Source organism: Callorhinchus milii, unplaced genomic scaffold (assembly GCF_018977255.1).
Source record: "Callorhinchus milii isolate IMCB2004 unplaced genomic scaffold, IMCB_Cmil_1.0 Scaffold18, whole genome shotgun sequence".
Lineage (NCBI taxonomy): Eukaryota > Metazoa > Chordata > Chondrichthyes > Chimaeriformes > Callorhinchidae > Callorhinchus > Callorhinchus milii.
This window is the reverse complement of record NW_024704759.1, coordinates 89,898-103,947: the sequence shown is the minus strand read 5'-3', so window position 1 is coordinate 103,947 and position 14,050 is coordinate 89,898.

Sequence of the window (14,050 nt, the reverse complement as noted above, 5' to 3'; positions counted from 1 at the left end):
CTGCAGCTGGAGAGAGAGCTACGATGAATTTGCTTTTTACAATGATGCAATCCTNAAAAAAAGTAGGCGAACGGTCACATGGTCAACAGTATAAATAACAACAACAACAAATTTACATTTCTAGCGCGCCTTTCACGTCGGGATAATGGACAGTCTTGGGTCGGGAGCCGAGCATGGGGGAGAGCTGGGGTAGGGGTGAGGGAAGACAGAGAGGCGGGAGGAGTGCCAAAGGCACGATCTAAGAGAAGGTTATTCAGACCAGCCTTGAAGAAAGCAAAGAAGGAAGCGGGGATAAGGGACCGTGGGGTGGAGTTCCAGAGTGTGGGTGCAGAGAGGCTGAAAGCCCGGCCACCGATGGTGGGTCGCTTCGGGTGGGAGATATGGAGCAGGCCGGAGCCCGATGAACGGAGGGAGCGGGCAGGTTGGTATGGAGTCAGCAGGTCAGAGAGTTAAGAAGAGTCAAGGCCATGGATGGCCTTAAAGTTGAGGACGAGGATCTTGAACTCGATCCTCTGGGGGATGGGGAGTCGGCAAGGATTGGGGTGATAGGGTCACTCACAACAATAATTCATATGATGCTCAATTTAAAAGTACTGAAAATATTTTCCTGTACTAAAGACAATGAATCATAGACAACAGCTCCTACAATTTCTGGTATTATTCTGAGAATAAGATTATTTTGTGCAAAATCACCTGTTGTGTCGACCTTGTTATCATACTTGACAGGATCTGCTGACAGTAAAGAGTTTCCTGGCTGAATATTCCTCGAAGGTATGCTGCAAGCAGCATAGATTGAATTACGTGAATAACCTAAATCTCGGTTGTGCATAAAATATCCTGAAGTATGTCATTCACAAGGCTGCATAGTGCATATCAGTAATAAGAGCTTCCTGTAACTTAATCAGCATGTCAGGCCAGTTAGCTCAGTTGGTCAGAGTGTGGTGGAAGTAACGCCAAGGTCGTGGCTTCAATCCCCATACGGGCCATAATTTTAATTTCTGCGTACTATGTTACATTAGCAACCAATAATTATAATGATCTTTACATTTGATATAGCGCCTCATCACGTCTTCAAAATGTCTCAAAGTGCTTCACAGAATATACTATCAAGTGAATTTACTGTAAGATTAGTGGGTGAAAAGCAGCAGCCGATTGCATACAGTGGTATCCCATAAGCAGACGTGGATTGAAGTGAGCAATTCACTACTTTTACTTATTTTACTATTATTATTATTACTATTATTGAAGGGATTATTACCCCAGAAAAACAATCCGCCAATCCGCCCCATTGCTATCCTCTGCCTTTGACACTTTGGTCTGCCCCATTGCTCTCCTCTGCCTATAACACTCTGGTCAGCCCCATTGCTCTCCTCTGCCTATAACACTATGGTCAGCCCCATTGCACTCCTCTGCTTAAAGCACTCTGGTCAGCACCATTGCTCTCCTCTGTCTGTAACAATGTGGTCAACCCCATTGCTCTCCTCTGTCTCTAACAGTGTGGTCAGCCGCACTGCTCTCCTCTGCCTATAACACTCTGTTCAGCCCCATTGCTCCCCTCTGCCTATAACACTCTGGTCATCCCGATTGCTCTCGTCTGTCTCTAACAGTGTGGTCAGCCGCACTGCTCTCCTCTGCCTATAACACTCTGGTCAGCAACATTGCTCTCTTCTGTCTGTAACACTGTGGTCAACCCCATTGCTCTCCTCTGCCTCTAACACTCTGGTCAGCCCCATTGCTCTCCCCTACCTATAACATTCTGGTCAGCCCCATTGCTCTCCTCTGTCTCTAAGAATGTGGTCAGCCGCACTGCTCTCCTCTGCCTATAACACTCTGGTAAGCCACACTGTTCTCCTCTGCCTATAACACTCTGGTCAGCCCCATTGCTCTCCTCTGCCTATAACACTCTGATCAGCCACATTGCTCTCCTGGTCAATAACACTATTATCAGCCCCATTGCTCTCCTCTGTCTCTAACACTCTGGTCAGCCCCTTTGCCCTCATCTACCTATAACATTGTGGTCAGCCGCATTGCTCTCCTCTGCCTATAACACTTTGGTCAACCCCATTTCTCTCATCTGCCTATAATACTCTGGTCAGCCCCATTGCTCTCCTCTGTCTGTAACACTCTTGTCAACCCCATTGCTCTCCTCTACCTATAACACTGTAGTCAGCCCCATTGCTATCCTCTGCCTTTGACGCTTTGGTCTGCCCCATTGCTCTCCTCTGCCTCTAACACTCTGGTCAGCCCCATTGCTCTACTCTGCCTATAACACTATGGTCAGCCCCATTGCTCTCATCTGCCTGTAACACTCTGGGGAGACCCATTGCTCTCATCTGCCTATAACACTCTGGTGAGTCACATTGCACTCCTCTGCTTAAAGCACTCTGGTTAGCACCATTGCTCTCCTCTGTCTGTAACAATGTGGTCAACCCCATTGCTCTCCTCTGTCTCTAACAGTGTGGTCAGCCGCACTGCTCTCCTCTGCCTCTAACACTCTGTTCAGCCCCATTCCTCCCCTCTGCCTATAACACTCTGGTCATCCCGATTGCTCTCCTCTGTCTCTAACAGTGTGGTCAGCCGCACTGCTCTCCTATGCGTATAACACTCTGAGGAGCCCCATTGCTCTCCTCTGCCTATAAGACTCTGGTCAGCCGCACTGCTCTCCTCTGCCTATAAGACTCTGGTGAGCCCCTTTGCTCTCCTCTGCCTATAACACTCTGGTTAGTCCCATTGCTCTCCTCTGCCTATAATGCTCTGGTCAGCCCCTTTGCTCTCCTCTGCCTATAACACTCTGGTCAGCCCCATTGCCCTCCTCTGCCTATGACACTTTGGTCAGCCCCATTGCTCTCCTCTGCCTATAACACTTTTGTCAGCCCCATTGCTCTCGCCTGCCTATAACACTCTGGTCAGCCCCATTGCTCTCCTCTGCCTATAATACTCTGGTCAGCCCCATTGCCCTCCTCTGCCTATGACACTCTGGTCAGCCCCATTGCTCTCCTCTGCCTATGACACTCTGGTCAGCCCCATTGCTCTCCTCTGCCTGTTGCCTATAATACTCCAGTGAGTCCTATTGCTCTCCTCGGCCTATAACACTCTGGTCAGCCCCATTGCTCTCCTCTGCCTATAACACTATGGTCAGCCCCATTGCTCTCATCTGCCTATAACACTCTGGGGAGACCCATTGCTCTCCTCTGCCTATAACACTATGGTCAGCCCCATTGCTCTCATCTGCCTATAACACTCTGGGGAGACCCATTGCTCTCCTCTGCCTATAACACTATGGTCAGCCCCATTGCTCTCATCTGCCTATAACACTCTGGGGAGACCCATTGCTCTCCTCTGCCTATAACACTATGGTCAGCCCCATTGCTCTCATCTGCCTATAACACTCTGGTGAGTCCCATTGCACTCCTCTACTTAAAGGACTCTGGTCAGCACCATTGCTCTCCTCTGTCTCTAACAGTGTGGTCAGCCGCACTGCTCTCCTCTGCCTATAACACTCTGTTCAGCCCCATTGCTCCCCTCTGCCTATAACACTCTGGTCATCCCGATTGCTCTCGTCTGTCTCTAACAGTGTGGTCAGCCGCACTGCTCTCCTCTGCCTATAACACTCTGGGGAGCCCCATTGCTCTCCTCTGCCTATAACACTCTGGTCAGCCCCTTTGCTCTCCTCTGCCTATAACACTTGGTCAGTCCCATTGCTCTCCTCTGCCTGTAACGCTCTGGTTAGCCCCATTGCTCTCCTATGCGTATAAAACTTTGGTCAGCCCCATTGGTCTCCTCTGCCTATAACACTCTGGTCAGCTCTATTGCTCTTGTCTGCCTATAGCACTCTATTCAGTCCCATTGCTCTCCTCTGCTTATAACACTCTGGTCAGCACCATTGCTTCCTCTGTCTCTAACACTGTGGTCAACCCCATTGCTCTCCTCTGCTTATAACACTCTGGTCAGCCCCTTTGCTCTCCTCTGCCTATAACACTCTGGTCAGCCTCATTGCCCTCCTCTGCCTATGACACTTTGGTGAGCCCCATTGCTCTCCTCTGCCTATAACACTTTTGTCAGCCCCATTGCTCTCGTCTGCCTCTAATCCTCTGGTCAGCCCCATTGCCCTCCTCTGCCTATAACACTCTGGTCAGCTCCATTGCTCTCCTCTGCCTATAATCCTCTGGTCAGCCCCATTGCCCTCCTCTGCCTATAACACTCTGGTCAGCTCCATTGCTCTCCTCTGCCTATAATCCTCTGGTCAGCCCCATTGCTCTACTCTGCCTATAACACTCTGCTCTGCCCCATTGCTCTCCTCTGCCTATAACACTCTGGTCAGCCCCATTGCTCTCCTCTGCCTATAATCCTCTGGTCAGCCTCATTGCTCTCCTCTGCCTATAATCCTCTGGTCAGCCCCATTGCTCTGCACTGCTTCTCCCACTCTTCAGCTTTGCTAACACTTACCTTCAGCGCCGCCCTGAGCACTGGGGGCACAATGCAGCCTCACACAAACGCACCCACAGCGCCACCCTCAGAGCTGGCGGCATATGAGAGGCTCTCTTTTCCTCCCTTCTCTCCCTCTCTCTCTTGCACACACACACACACACATGCACACACAACGCTGCCATCAGCTCTGGGGACATAAAACACTCTTTCACACACAGCGCCCCCCTCAGCACTGGGACACAGAACCAGTGAGACGCACCAAACATTTTGCCCGTTATGTTGCCGTGATATGAATTTACTATATTCCACTGTGCTCAGCCGTATGCCATGTTGGAATAAGAGTATCCAAACCAAACGCTGATTGTTCAATGCAAATAACATAAAGATGGGAATTCCCATTTATTGGAGTGGAATTTGCACGAACTCTCTGGAGAGGTGTATCCTGATTAACCAATTGCAGAGATTAAAGGTGTAAATGGGCAACACTGTGCTTTGATGTACTGCTGGTTCATATCCATACAAATCCGCAGAGGTTGCTCTTCAGAGCATTCCATTTATGCCATCCAGATTATTCTATTCAAGATTAGACTCCTTGGGAGTAGGAAACGTGAACCTTGTTGTGGCTGAACTTGCAACAAAATCATAGAAACATATAATTTTCGGCAAAGAGGGAGTCAATTCAGCTCATCGTGCCAGTGCCTGTGCTGGCTTTCTGAAAGAGAGCCAAATAACTCACAAGGGTAGAGTTTTATGAAGAGGTGTAACGTCAGATGCTCCATCTATGTAATATTTGGTAGAGCGCGGCAGCCGTACTGGTTCCTGAAGCGTCTGTTTGCATAACAAACTCGTCAGGACTTTGTAATACTGCACAAAGTAGGGCATCAAAAAATCTCTGAAAACCATCAGACTCGTTCACCTTATATCTGATTTACAGTTGCTTTCTTTGTCAGATCGGTTAGCTGGGCGACCATCCATCTTAGAAATATGGGACATAACCCTTTGTTAATTACCTGCTTGTCCCAAGAAAAAAAAGCCCCTGAAAAAAAGGCCTGTGATTCTGTAGAGGGAACGTAACATTCTAAAAAAGAATCACTTCGTTTGCTTAAGTCTTCAGTTGCCCAATCCCCAGGGACATTGCCCCAGTAATTGGTTTTGGATTTCCCAAGATCGGATTTGCTGGGGTTCACTATTAGTCGAGCGGCTTTGAGGGTATCCAAACTGTTGGGATCAAGGGAGCCGTTGGTTGGCTTCATATTGGACACAATGAATGTGAAAGAGCGGTACATCGGGTCAAAGCTGTGGGTGGAATGAGGGGTAGTGGCTGAAGCGTGAGAGGCAAGTAGGGAGGGGATGCCAGTGAGCAGTGTCTCTGGTGGTACGGCTGAGCATTATCACTGCTGCCACGAGTGACTGTCAGAGCTGGAATTAATGAGGATTGTCTGTAACGCTAACAATAACTGGTATGAAATAAGGAAATAACAGCTCTTATCTCCCCCTCATCCCGAATCTCTGAGACAGCACCCTGTGTGAAAGACGCAATATAAATGCAAGTTGTTGTTGTGGGGCTGTTTTTCTGTCTCGTTTGACAGCCCAGCACTAACACCATGGTGACCAGCTCAGCACTAGCATCATGGTGACCAGCTCATCACTAACCACATGGTAACCAGCTCAGCACTAACACCATGGTGACCAGCTCAGCACTAACACCATGGTGACCAGCTCATCACTAACACCATGATGACCAGCTCAGCACTAACCCCATGGTGACCAGCTCATCACTAACCACATGGTGACCAGCTCAGCACTGACACCTTTGTGACCAGCTCAGCACTAACCCCATGGTGACCAGCTGAATTTTATTAAGTTCGTGACCCTGCGGTGAAGTATGAACTAATACAAATTTCCTCTAAATTAGTAAAATTTAATAAAAGATTTGAAAGCTTGCACATAATCAAACTGATGTATTTCATCAAATCTAATCAATGCTTGTTACGGGTTAGCAATATTCACTGGAATGGGATGATGATCAATATTGTGGCTCTGATGTAGGAATCACTTGGTTTACGGTTCCATCAGCGGATTCTGAATAAACAGCACAGGCCGTTACACCAACACCTGACAAAGCTGTCCCTGTGCTCAACATATCCTTACTTCTGATCACTGTAACTCTTGAAGAGAAACCTACGGTCATTTCCCCACAACATTTTATCCAAAGTTACACCAATTGCCCCGTAATATATACAACAATTATAATAATAATAATAATCCTTGCATTTGATATAGCGCTTTTCACGTCGGTAGGACGTCCCAAAGCGCTTCACAGAACACACTGTAAAGTGAATTGACTGCATATTTGTGGGCGAACGCGGCAGCCAATTGCGCACAGCAATGTCCCACAAACAGTCGTAGATTGAATATGAACAATTTATTATCGTTTTGGGTTTTTGGAGGGATTATTATTAGGCTCTGTGTGGAGTAAGGAAACTTGCCCAAGGTTTCGCCCTCTGCCTGGAATTGAACTCAGGTCTCTCACTTGCAAAGCGAGTGCTCTAACCACTGAGCTACAGGACTCCACAATTTAACTTACAAGTGAGATGATTCTATTCAGGTTGATACGAACATTGTAATACGCAGTAAGATATGATGAACAACCTTCAGGTGCTGAAATACCAAATTTATAATTATTGTCATTCCACAGGTCAGCGACAAAAACTTCATATTTACACGTCGCTTTTTCACGTCGGAAGCATGTGTTAAAACGCTCGACAGTGCCAGACAAATGAGCTGAAGGCGGTGGTATGGGGAGGGTAAATGATGACTGAAAGTGCCGTCCAAGAGTTAGGTCTGACGAAAGTTTATCGACCAGAAATCTTAACTCAGTTTACTCACGTTGTACATTCTCGCTGACCTGCTGAGTGTTCCCAGGGAATTCTGATTTGATTTAATCTTGACATTGACGTGCATAGAAAGAGGTGAGAACAAGTTGGAGTGACTCCAGCAAAGGAGATCCAGACAGCGAGGGAGAATATTTTGACAAGTGGGCGATCGGGGTGTGTGGGATCTGTGGTGGTGTTGGGGGGGGGGGGGTGGAGTGGGGTGGAGGGGCTCAAAATAAACAAGCTTGGTCTTTGCTGGTGATGTGTATGGGCGAGTCGGTAGATTCTCACAGGGGAAAGAGGGAGCTCTATGAGCTGTGTGTCCTCAGCGCCATCCCCCCCCACCACCACGCCCCGCGCCCTTCTCCCCACCAGTGGCCGAAGAAGGCTCCGATCGTCTGTCCTGACTGATAACCACTCAAAACTGTCCTCACTTCACCTTTCTCTCTATCTGCTCTTTCTGTCTCGCCCTTTCTCTCTCTCTCACATTGCTTCTCATTCTGTCTCTGTCCCTGTACCTGATGCACATTGGCCGGTCTCAAAACCTTTCTCTTTGACCGAGCCTTCAGCTCCCCTCTCGACTCTCTTCGCCCTCCTCGCTCCCTCCCTTCCCTCCCCTCACCATTTCCCCCCTCCTCGCTCCCTCCCTTCCCTCCCCTCACCCTCACCATTTCGCCCTGCTCGGGTCCTGACCCAACTGTGCAGCGCCTTGGGACGTCCTCCTGACGTGAAAGGCGCTTTATAAATGGAATCTTGTTGTTGTTGTTGTTGTCTCTCAACGAATCTCTCTCCCTCTCTCTATATGAGAGTGATTGGTGATGTGAGAGCACTACTGAGGTCAGATTGAAGCTGCTTTAACCAGAGGTGACGATGGGGAGATGTAGAGAGGCGAGAGAGCAATGAGCTATACTCTGACTGGAACGTGGTCCTCAATGGCTTCACGGCGATTCTCACTCCTGTTTCCTAATGCCAGGTTGGCGTAGGTGATGTCAGCGTCCTGCAAACAGGCAAATAATCAACAAATTTGCTGAGGATCATGGGGAAACAACCCCCCAATTCCGGCTATGGGCACCGGGTGAGTTCCCAAGCCACAATTCCACTAAGTTTATGTGTGTGTATCTTTGTCTCCCCAACGTTGGACTTCAACTCACAGCTCGAGGGTGTGTGTGTGTGTGTGAATGTGTGTGTGGCTCTCCCCCACACCCAGGAATTGGAACCCATAACTCCAGTATGTGCGTTTCCAGTATGTGTGTCTTAACATTCCTGAAGGTGGAAACGAATGAATTGATCCCCGATAAATCCAGAGTGAGTAAATAGTAACCAATAGTAATGATTAACCTTGCATTTGGCAGTTCCTCCTGAGTGAAATACGCTGTACAAATGCAAAGCTTACACACACACACAGGCACGCACACATAAAAGCAAACACATAGAGATACACACAGACAGACACCCACATACACATTTGCACACATACATCCACACATCCAGACCCACACAGACACACCTACAGCATCCAACGCCACCACAACGGAGACCGCAAACCACAGATCAAATATGTACGTACGACTTTGTGTATCTATGTCTCCCACTTTCCCCATGGGTACTGTGGATGATAAATTCCTCAAGGTGGACACAAGTGAACTGATGCCCGATAAATCCTTCGGTAAGTAAATTGAAAACGTTAATAGTGATAACAGCCTTGCAGATGAGATTTGCACCTGACGTGAAAGACGCTGTAGAAATGTAAAGCATGCACACACACACAAACAGACATGCACATCCACCCTCATATATACCCGCACACCCAGTAACACACAGACACACACACACATACAGACAGAGAGGCATAAACATATGCCCATCCACACACACAGTTACAGACACACACACATATATATATACACACACTTTCACACACATGCGCATGTACACACAGACGCCAACACACAGACAGGCAGGCAGGCAGACAGGACGACAGACACATATACATATAAACACACAGAGGTAGACAGACACAAAAAATATACACATACAAACGCAACTCACAACCCATCTTCCGCCCCCAAACACTCAATCACACACATACGCCTAGTTAGACACACAGTAAATAATTTTCCTGGTGCCATAACAGCTCAACACTCTTTAAGAAATTTACTGTAAACTTTAGGAACTTTACAACAGAACACAACAGCCAAATTGTGCACAGCAACATCCTACAAACATCGAGTCATCCTTCCTCATAGTAAATCTTGTGAAACACTTTGGAAAACCCTCCTCATGCAACTGAAACTATACCGAATGCAAGGATTATTATGATTATTAAGTGAGCGACCAATATCGGCCTGGAAAATGGGAGAATCTCCCTTTTCTTTTCGAGAAATGTCAAAGTCAAACGCATGAACTTTGGGCTTAGGCAAGAGTACTGTCGACTGAGCCTAGCTGAAGTGTATACCGACATTCTGTCAGGACAGCAGTGGTCCTCGAGTCAAGTGTGGAGACAAAGAGGTAGAGTTGGGGTGTCATCCGCACACTTGTGAAAGTTCATCCAATGTCTGCGGATGATATCACCAAAACGGAACCTATTGGTGTTGAAGAGGAGGAGACCAAGGGCAGAGCTCTGAGGAATACTTAACGAGAAAAAGCGCCTCAGCCAGGCCGACATGAGGCTTGATTTGTGCTGGGCCAGATTTACATAATGCTTAGCTGGGCTGAGCCAATCTGTCACAGGACCTGAAATAGGCTGACAAAGGGCGTGAGCTCATCTGAGCTGAGCTGACACAGGGCCTGAGCTGAGCTGACACAGAGCCTGTGTGGGCTGACACAGGGCCTGAGCTGAACTGACACAGGGCCTGAGCTGAGGCTGAGACAATGAACCCGTAAATACTCACCTCTGGAGGCACCGATCGTGGAGCAGTTCTCACCATCGCAACTGAAACAAACGCCAGGCAGCGTTTGCCCAAGGCAGCGTTTGCCCAAGGCAGCGTTTGCGCAAGGGATCGTTTGCGCAAGGGATCGTTTGCGCAGGTGGTCGTTTGCGCAAGGGATCGTTTGCGAAAGGGATTGTTTGCGCAAGGGATCTTTTGCGTAAGTGAGTGTTTGCGCAATTGTGCGTTTGCGCAAGGGAGCATTTGCGTAAGGGTGTGTTTGGGCAAGGCAATGATTGCGCAAGGCAGTGTTTGCACAAGGCAGTGTTTGCCAAGGGTGTGTTTGCGCAAGGGAGTGTTTGTGCAAGTCTGTGTTTGCGCAAGGGTGTGTTTTTGCAAGGGATCATTTTCGCAAGGGAGCGTTTTCACAAGGGAGCATTTGCGCAAGTGAGCGTTTGCGCAAGGGAGTATTTGCACAAGGGTGTGTTTGGGCAAGGCAGTGTTTCCACAAGGCAGTGTTTGCACAAGGCAATGATTGCGCAAGGCAGTGTTTGCGCAAGGGTGTGTTTGCGCAAGGGTGTGTTTGCGCAAGTCTGTGTTTGCGCAAGTCTGTGTTTGCGCCAGTGTGTGTTGTGCAAGGGAGTGTTTGCGCAAGTCTGTGTTTGCGCAAGGGTGTGTTTGGGCAAGGTAGTGTTTGGGCAAGGTAGTGTTTGCACAAGGCAATGATTGCGCAAGGCAGTGTTTGCGCAAGGGTGTGTTTGCGCAAGGGTGTGTTTGCGCAAGTCTGTGTTTGCGCAAGTCTGTGTTTGCGCCAGTGTGTGTTGTGCAAGGGAGTGTTTGCGCAAGTCTGTGTTTGCGCAAGGGTGTGATTGGGCAAGGCAGTGTTTGGGCAAGGCAGTGTTTGCGCAACGGAGTATTTGCACAAGGGAGCGTTTGCACAAGGCAGTGTGTTGGGCAAGGCAGTGATTGCGCAAGGGAGTATTTGCACATGGAGCGTTTGCGCAAGGGATCGTTTGAGCAAGGGATTGTTTGCGCAAGGGTCGTTTGCGCAGGTGGTCGTTTGCGCAAGGGATCGTTTGCGAAAGGGATTGTTTGCGCAAGGGATCTTTTGCATAAGTGAGTGTTTGCGCAATTGTGCGTTTGCGCAAGGGAGCATTTGCGTAAGGGTGTGTTTGGGCAAGGCAATGATTGCGCAAGGCAGTGTTTGCAAAAGGCAGTGTTTGCCAAGGGTGTGTTTGCGCAAGGGAGTGTTTGTGCAAGTCTGTGTTTGCGCAAGGGTGTGTTTTTGCAAGGGATCATTTTCGCAAGGGAGCGTTTTCACAAGGGAGCATTTGCGCAAGTGAGCGTTTGCGCAAGGGAGTATTTGCACAAGGGTGTGTTTGGGCAAGGCAGTGTTTCCACAAGGCAGTGTTTGCACAAGGTAATGATTGCGCAAGGCAGTGTTTGCGCAAGGGTGTGTTTGCGCAAGGGTGTGTTTGCGCAAGGGAGCGTTTGCGCTAGGGTGTGTTTGTGCAAGGCTGTGTTTGCGTACAGTAGTGTTTGCGTATGGGAACATTTGCGCAAGGGAGCGTTTGTGCAAGGGAGTATCTGTGCAAGTCTGTGTTTGCGCTAGGGTGTGGTTTCGCTAGGGTGTGTTTGTGCATGGCAGTGTTTGCGCACGGGAACGTTTGCGCAAGGGCGCGTTTGCGCAAGGTTGTGTTTGCTCAAGGGAGTGTTTGCCCAAGGGAATGTTTGTGCAAGGGAATGTTTGCAAAAATCTGAATTTGTGCAAGGGTATGTTTTCACAAGGTTGTGTTTGCGGAAAAAAAGGCAGTGTTTGGGCAAGGCAGTGTTTGGGCAAGGCAGTGTTTGGGCAAGGTAGTGTTTGGGCAAGGTAGTGTTTGCACAAGGCAATGATTGCGCAAGGCAGTGTTTGCGCAAGGGTGTGTTTGCGCAAGGGTGTGTTTGCGCAAGTCTGTGTTTGCGCAAGTCTGTGTTTGCGCCAGTGTGTGTTTGTGCAAGGGAGTGTTTGCGCAAGTCTGTGTTTGCGCAAGGGTGTGATTGGGCAAGGCAGTGTTTGGGCAAGGCAGTGTTTGCGCAACGGAGTATTTGCACAAGGGAGCGTTTGCACAAGGCAGTGTGTTGGGCAAGGCAGTGATTGCGCAAGGGAGTATTTGCACATGGAGCGTTTGTGCAAGGGATCGTTTGAGCAAGGGATTGTTTGCGCAAGGGAGCGTTTGCGCAAGGGAGCGTTTACGCAAGGGAGCGTTTGCGCTAGGGTGTGTTTTTGCAAGGGTGTGTTTGCGCAAGGGAGTGTTTGCACATGGGAGCATTTGCGTAAGTGTGTGTTTGGGCAAGGGTGTGTTTGGGCAAGGCAATGATTGCGCAAGGCAGTGTTTGCGCAAGGCAATGATTGCCCAAGGCACTGTTTGCGGAAGGGTGTGTTTGCGCAAGGGTGTGTTAGCGCAAGAGATCTTTTGCGCAAGGGATCTTTTGCGCAAGGGAGCGTTTGCGCCAGTGAGCGTTTGTGCAAGTGAGCGTTTGCGCAAGGCAGTGTTTGCGCAAGGCAATGATTGCACAAGGGTGTGTTTGCGCAATGGTGTGTTTGCGCAACGGTCTGTTTGCGCATGGGTGTGTTTGCGCAAGGCAATGTTTGCACAAGGCAATGATTGCGCAAGGCAGTGTTTGCGCAAGGGTGTGTTTGCGCAAGGGTGTGTTTGCGCATGGGTGTGTTTGCGCAAGGGAGTGTTTGTGCAAGTCTGTGTTTGTGCAAGGGTGCGTTTATGGAAGAGATGGTTTTCGCAAGGGAGTGTTTGCGCAAGTCTGTGTTTGCGCTGGGGTGTGTTTTTGCAAGGGTGTGTTTGCGCACGGGAACGTTTGCACAAAGGAGCGTTTCCCAAGGGAACATTTGCCCAAGGGAGCGTTTGCACAAGGGAGCGTTTGCGCAAGGGAGCGATTGCGCAGGGGAGAGTTTGCGCAAGGGAATGTTTGCGCAAGGGAGCGTTTGCGCTGGGGTGTGTTTGCGCAAGGGAGTGTTTGCGCAAGTCTGTGTTTGCGCTGGGGTGTGTTTTTGCAAGGGTGTGTTTGCGCACGGGAATCTTTGCACAAGGGAGCGTTTGCACAAGGGAGCATTTGCGCAAGGGAGAGTTTGCACAAGGGAGCGTTTGCGCAAGGGAGCGTTTGCGCAGAGGAGCGTTTGCGCAGGGGAGCGTTTGCGCAAGGGAGCGTTTGCGCAAAAGAGCGTTTGCGCAGGGGAGCGTTTGCGCAAAAGAGCGTTTGCGCAGGGGAGAGTTTGCGCAAGGGAATGTTTGCGCAAGGGAGCGTTTGCGCTGGGCTGTGTTTGCGCAAGGGTGTGTTTGTGCAAGGGAGTGTTTGCGCAAGTCTGTGTTTGCGCTGGGGTGTGTTTTTGCAAGGGTGTGTTTGCGCACGGGAACGTTTGCACAAAGGAGCGTTTGCACAAGGGAGCATTTGCGCAAGGGAGCGTTTGCGCAGAGGAGCGTTTGCGCAGGGGAGCGTTTGCGCAAGGGAGCGTTTGCGAAAAAGGGCGTTTGCGCAGGGGAGCGTTTGCGCAAGGGAGCGTTTGCGCAAGGGATCGTTTGCGCAAGGGATCGTTTGCGCAAAGGTGCGTTTGGGCAAGTGTGTGTTTGGGCAAGGGTGTGTTTGGGCCAGGGTGTGTTTGGGCCAGGGTGTGTTTGGGCCAGGGTGTGTTTGGGCCAGGGTATGTTTGGGTCAGGGTGTGGTTGGGCAAGGATGTGTTTGCGCAAGTGTGTGTTTGCACAAGTGTGTGTTTGCGCAAGTGTGTGTTTGCGCAAGGGAGCGTTTGCGCATGGGAGCGTTTGCATAAGAGATCGTTTGCGCAAGGGAGGGTTTGCGCAAGGGAGCGTTTGCGCAAAGGAGCGT